Here is a 6,475-nt window from a genome sequence, read left to right on the forward strand (position 1 = left end):
CTACCTTTCCTTCTTGCTGGAAGTATGCCTTCATACAGCCTGTGACTAAGAAGGGTGACCGCCCAATCCCTCAAACTACCGTCCCATAGCTTTACTTTCTTGTTCATCTAAAGCTTTTGAATCAATCCTTAACCGGAAGATTCAAAAGCACCTTTCCACTTCTGACCTTCTATCTGATCGCCAGTATGGGTTCCGCAAGGGGCGTTCTACTGGTGATCTCCTAGCCTTCTTAACTGACTCTTGGTCATCCTCTCCTAGCCGTTTCGGTGAAACTTTGCTATTGCGCTGACATATCAAAAGCTTTTGATAGGGTCTGGCACAAATCTTTGCTTTCTAAACTACCTCCTACGGTTTCTATCCTTCTCTGTACCTTTATCTCCAGTTTCCTTTCTGACTGTTCTATTTCTGCCGTGGTAGACGGTCACTGTTCCTCCCTAAATCTATTAACAGTGGTGTCCCACAGGGTTCTGTCCTATCTCCCACTCTTTTTCTGTTGTTCATTGATGATCTTCTTTCCAAAACGAACTGTCCTATCCATTCCTACGCCGATGATTCCACTCTGCATTACTTAACTTCTTTTAATAGAAGACCCACCCTTCAGGAACTTAACGACTCAAGGCTGGAGGCTGCAGAACGCTTAGCCTCAGACCTTACTATTATTTCCGATTGGGGCAAGAAGAACCTGGTGTCCTTCAACGCCTCAAAAACACAGTTTCTCCACCTATCGACTCGACACAATCTTCCAAACAACTATCCCCTATTCTTTGACAACACCCAGCTATCACCTTCCTCAACACTAAACATTCTCGGTCTATCCTTAACTCAAAATCTCAACTGGAAACTTCATATCTCATCTCTTACTAAATCAGCTTCCTCGAGGCTGGGCGTTCTGTACCGTCTCCGCCAGTTCTTCTCCCCTGCACAGTTGCTGTCCATATACAGGGGCCTTGTCCGCCCTCGTATGGAGTATGCATCTCATGTGGGGGGGCTCCACACAGCTCTTCTGGACAGAGTGGAGGCTAAGGCTCTTCGTCTCATCAGCACTCCTCCTCATACTGATAGTCTTCACCTCTTAAATTCCGCCGCAATGTTGCCTCTCTTCTATCTTCTATCGATATTTCCACGCTGACTGCTCTTCTGAACTTGCTAACTGCATGCCTCCCCCCCTCCCGCGGCCCCGCTGCACTCGACTTTCTACTCATGCTCATCCCTATACTGTCCAAACCCCTTATGCAAGAGTTAACCAGCATCTTCCTTCATCTGTATTTCCTCCTGCCTACGACTTTAAATCTTTCAAGAGGAGGGTAGGACACACCTCCACCTGTATTTGATCTTCCTTTCGGCCACCACTTTTTTTTTACTTGAGGATCAGCGAGTAGGGGTCTTCTTTTTTATTCTTGTTGTCTTTTTTTTGTGTGCCCTTGAGCGGCCTCCTTTGTTGTTAAAAAAAAAAAAAATATATATATATATATATATATATATATATATATATATATATATATATATATATATATATATATATATATATATATATATATATATATATATATATATATATATATATATATATATATATATGGCTTGCATGTTGATTGACTGGTGGTAGGTTGGTCAGTGGTGATGATGATGATGATGATAATAGTAATGGTGATAATAATAATAATGATGATAATAATAACAATAATAATAATAATAATAATAATAATAATAATAATAATAATAATAATAATAATAATAATAATAATAATAATAATAACTATTTGATATGAAAATGATTTTCGAGAGAGAGAGAGAGAGAGAGAGAGAGAGAGAGAGAGAGAGAGAGAGAGAGAGAGAGAGAGAGAGAGAGTCGCGTCTATTTGACCTCTGTGACGTCGGCTGCTGCAGGTCAAAGGTCAAACGGGTCGTTAGCCGGCATATTGACTTTGTACCTTCCTCCTGTTGTTGTTGTTGTTGTTGTTGTTGTTGTTGTTGTTGTTGTTGTTGTTGTTGTTGTTACTATTATTACATAGGTGCTACTTGTCTTGCTCTGATATAGTCTCTGTTTTGTTGTTTTATCGCCGTCGCCATATCATTCTACATTATCACATGTTGTCATCGTGCCTTGCGTCACCCTTACGATACTCCTTTTCTTCATCACACTCACCATTTCTTCTCGTTCCGTGTTATTCCCATTCTTAGAATTCACATTTTTTGCCGCGTCATGCTTCTGTTTATCCTTCTTAATTTTTTTTCTTATTGGCAATACCATTTTAGTTTTTTCTCTCAGGTGTTCGTTTTTTTTATCGGGATTATCAGGTTTCCATTTTCTTTTGACGATTCCCAAGCAATTTTATACCTAGGAAAACATTATATCATCAGCTTCACCTTCACCATTGAACGTCATCATCATTACCTTCATCATTAGTCTGTCATTGTCTGGAGGTCGCCACTATCCTATGTATTCACTCCCTTCTCAAATCCCTCTTTACCAACAGTTCATAAATGTTTTTACTAAGTGCAATGTCCTCATGCTTACAGCCCAGCCCATCTAAAACAATACCTCCACTGTGTGCACTAATAATTGATAGACATGATGTGAATTGCAGGCAGTAGAAAAAAAAGGAGACAAATAAACAAACTGATTTATGTAATGGAATTTCGATTCTCCAGAAATTTTCCCAGGAAGTCCAAGATGCTGGAAATCAAGGGTCTAATGTAGTTCTCTTAATGACAAAAACTTTATTATTGGTATTGCATGTTGTGACACTTCAGTTATGTGTTCATTAAGAGTACCATTATTCAACTACGGTACTTCTACTAGTGACCATACTTATGAGACTTATTTATGTAGTCTTAACTTTTGAAATCTAAAAACCTTTTACAGTATTGTGAGTGGCATGAGCATCTGTCTGTCCACACATACATTACTTAGGGGGTGTTGGTGCATGCTTGGTGGGGTTTGGTAGGTGGTTTGCAGGTGTGGGTGTAGCAGTAATAGTGAGTAGGTGTAGCAATCTCAGTTCGAGAGATGGACGAAGGGGAACACTTTCCTCACCCTTGTGAATTGCAGGAAGCGGGACGAAATGAATGACTCACGTGGCACGACTAATCCCTTCAGGTATATGGCATTTCATTCGCTTCAGCTGTATGGCGGATGTGGATGCCACGTTTTCTCCACCTTTTTTACAGTTCGGCAGCTCCTTTTAGCTTTCTCATCCTTCTTCCTTTTCACAGCTCCTTTTAGCTTTCTCATCCTTTTTCCTTTTCATAGCTCCTTTTAGCTTTCTCATCCTTCTTCCTTTTCACAGCTCCTTTTAGCTTTCTCATCCTTCTTCCTTTTCACAGCTCCTTTTAGCTTTCTCATCCTTTTTCCTTTTCATAGCTCCTTTTAGCTTTCTCATCCTTCTTCCTTTTCACAGCTCCTTTTACCTTTCTCATCCTTTTTCCTTTTCACAGCTCCTTTTAGCTTTCTCATCCTTTTTCCTTTTCACAGCTCCTTTTAGCTTTCTCATCCTTTTTCCTTTTCACAGCTCCTTTTAGCTTTCTCATCCTTTTTCCCTTTCATAGCTCCTTTTAGCTTTCTCATCCTTCTTCCTTTTCACAGCTCCTTTTAGCTTTCTCATCCTTTTTCCTTTTCACAGCTCCTTTTAGCTTTCTCATCCTTCTTCCTTTTCACAGCTCCTTTTAGCTTTCTCATCCTTCTTCCTTTTCACAGCAACTTTTAGCTTTCTCATCCTTCTTCCTTTTCACAGCTCCTTTTAGCTTTCTCATCCTTTTTCCCTTTCATAGCTCCTTTTAGCTTTCTCATCCTTTTTCCTTTTCACAGCTCCTCTTAGCTTTCTCATCCTTCTTCCTTTTCACAGCTCCTTTTAGCTTTCTCATCCTTTTTCCTTTTCACAGCTCCTTTTAGCTTTCTCATCCTTTTTCCTTTTCATAGCTCCTTTTAGCTTTCTCATTCTTTTTCCTTTTCATTGCTCCTTTTAGCTTTCTCATCCTTTTTCCTTTTCACAGCTCCTTTTAGCTTTCTCATCCTTCTTCCTTTTCACAGCTCCTTTTAGCTTTCTCATCCTTTTTCCTTTTCACAGCTCCTTTTAGCTTTCTCATCCTTTTTCCTTTTCATAGCTCCTTTTAGCTTTCTCATTCTTTTTCCTTTTCATTGCTCTTTTTAGCTTTCTCATCCTTTTTCCTTTTCATTGCTCCTTTTAGCTTTCTCATCCTTCTTCCTTTTCATAGCTCCTTTTAGCCTTCTCATTCTTTTTCCTTTTCACAGCTCCTTTTAGCTTTTTGATCCATTTTCCATTTCATTGTTCCATCCAACAATTTTTTTATATTCATTACTTCTGTTTTGATTTTTACATTATAACCTCTGCTTTCATCCTTTTTTTCTTTCTCCTATATCTTACTATTTTATCTTTTTCTGCTTTAATTTTCCTTGTTTTGATCTCTGTTCTTAGCTTCTTTTTCTTTCATGGTCATGTCCTATGAATGAGGTGGTATATGAACCCTCTCTCTGCATATGGCGCAGGTTTAAGATGTGTGTGTGTGTGTCGTTATGCACAGCACAAATCAAGGTACCCAGCCATCTTTTTGTCTTCTGCCAGCTGCAGTGGAATGCATAACTAAGCTCTTTTTTTATTTGTCTTTTTATACCGTGTACTATTAAACTAGAAGTGCAAACCCACTCTCCTTACCAACTATCCATCCATTGAAAAGTCAGGAAACAAAATAATACTTCACCAAAAATTATATGATACTACCTGTTTGCAGGCCAGTTCAAGTGACCGTGTGTTCTATTTGTACGGTGCACCCTTTTCATGGGTCTTCAGCTGGTGGCTGGCTTGTTTGATTACTATATGTTTGTTCGTTTAGAGAAAGTCAATTATTAATTTATTGTGAATGCATGATAGGAGGAATGATTGCATTAGAAACAGCTAAACTGAGATCATTTTATTAGATAATTTGAACATTTATCAGTCACATATTTGCTTGGAGAAGGGTATTTATTAATGTATTGAAAAATATCAGCAGCATTGGGCATGCTATGTTAGCTTTTGCTTAGGCTGTACCTCAGTGAGGTCACTGGGTGTAGCTCATCATCAGATTGCTGTCTTTGCTTTGTAATATTTTCATGCATGGGAAATTGGTAGGATAAAGATTAAGGAAGTTGGTATGATAAAGATTAAAGAAGCTGCTGCAGCTTTTGTGAAATTGGGATAAACTGATAGTACAGTCCACCATAAAAGATGTTAGCAGTGCATTGTGTCCAGCGGGCCATGTAACCCAGCAGGCTGGGTCACTCACGGCTCAGGCTGGCTGATGGATGGATGGTTGGTAGTTGATGTACTTTGCAGTTTGTAAGTTTCACTAGGGCACAGTTGTCTTTACTCCTCCTGGTTGGTTACTTTATGGTTAACCTTATGGTTATTACTTTTGGCATACAATTGAATTTTTTTTATCTACAAATTAGGTAGATCTTTATTATGATAACTGCCAAGGTAATTATAAAACATTGTTTGGCAGCATGCAATCTATTTATACATCACTTAACAGAATGGCTATTGAAAAAGGATTGGCTATGTGTCACCAAGATTTTTAGATGCCATTTCACCAAACATATAATTTGCAGGCTGCAAAGTACTAAAGAGTATTCTCACTGGACACTGTAGTTACTTGAACTGGATCCCCCAGCAGTGGCCGATCCCTGGCTGGGTAGGTAAGGACGCTGCTGGTTGGCTATTGGCAGGCGTGGTGCTGCAAATATTGATAAAAAGTAAAAAGTGGTATACACATTAACCCCTTCACTCTGGCGACGTCGGCGTCCGACGGCGTCACCATATGGAAAGAGTTAGTCCTCTTCTAAACCTCTTAACCCCTTCTTTGCGCGTGGTGCGGGAGGCGAGTATCCACTCAGGCGCAGTCAGGCAGCCAAATGGAGGGTCTCTTTTTACCTCTGTTTCTTAAAAACTATTCATCACAGCTAAAAACCAAGAATACCATTGGAAAGAGGAGGCCCAGATCTACAGGAGTCAGTTATGTATGCCTCTCCTGCGAACGTACATGCACGTTCAGGGAGTGTTGAATGTGAACACTTACGTCAGTGCGTGCGCGATGATCAGCCATTTTGAGGGAACTGCGGACATCCTCCTTGAGGTTCTGGCAAGGTAATATTGCCAACTGCAATATTTACAACTATTTCGTCAAAGAATCAGTCAGGTGATAGGTGAAGCTATGCAAAAATGCTGCTATATTGGACAAGAACATCCACCAGTTACTCGTATGTAGATTTTACGCGCTGGGCTGATATGATTTTCCACCAAATTTAGTGGAGAACCCACTCAATTGGCAATCCCGTGTTGTGAGAAATATTGTTGGAACACTCTCATACGAGGGAGATTTGAGTGCGGCTGGAGTTCGCAGTGAGCGTTTAACACCACCAGCAAATACGCCTAATGCTCGCTGCGAGCATTTAGCAATGAAAGGGTTAATCCTCTTC

The sequence above is a fragment of the Eriocheir sinensis genome, chromosome 13 (assembly GCF_024679095.1).
Source record: "Eriocheir sinensis breed Jianghai 21 chromosome 13, ASM2467909v1, whole genome shotgun sequence".
Classification (NCBI taxonomy): domain Eukaryota; kingdom Metazoa; phylum Arthropoda; class Malacostraca; order Decapoda; family Varunidae; genus Eriocheir; species Eriocheir sinensis.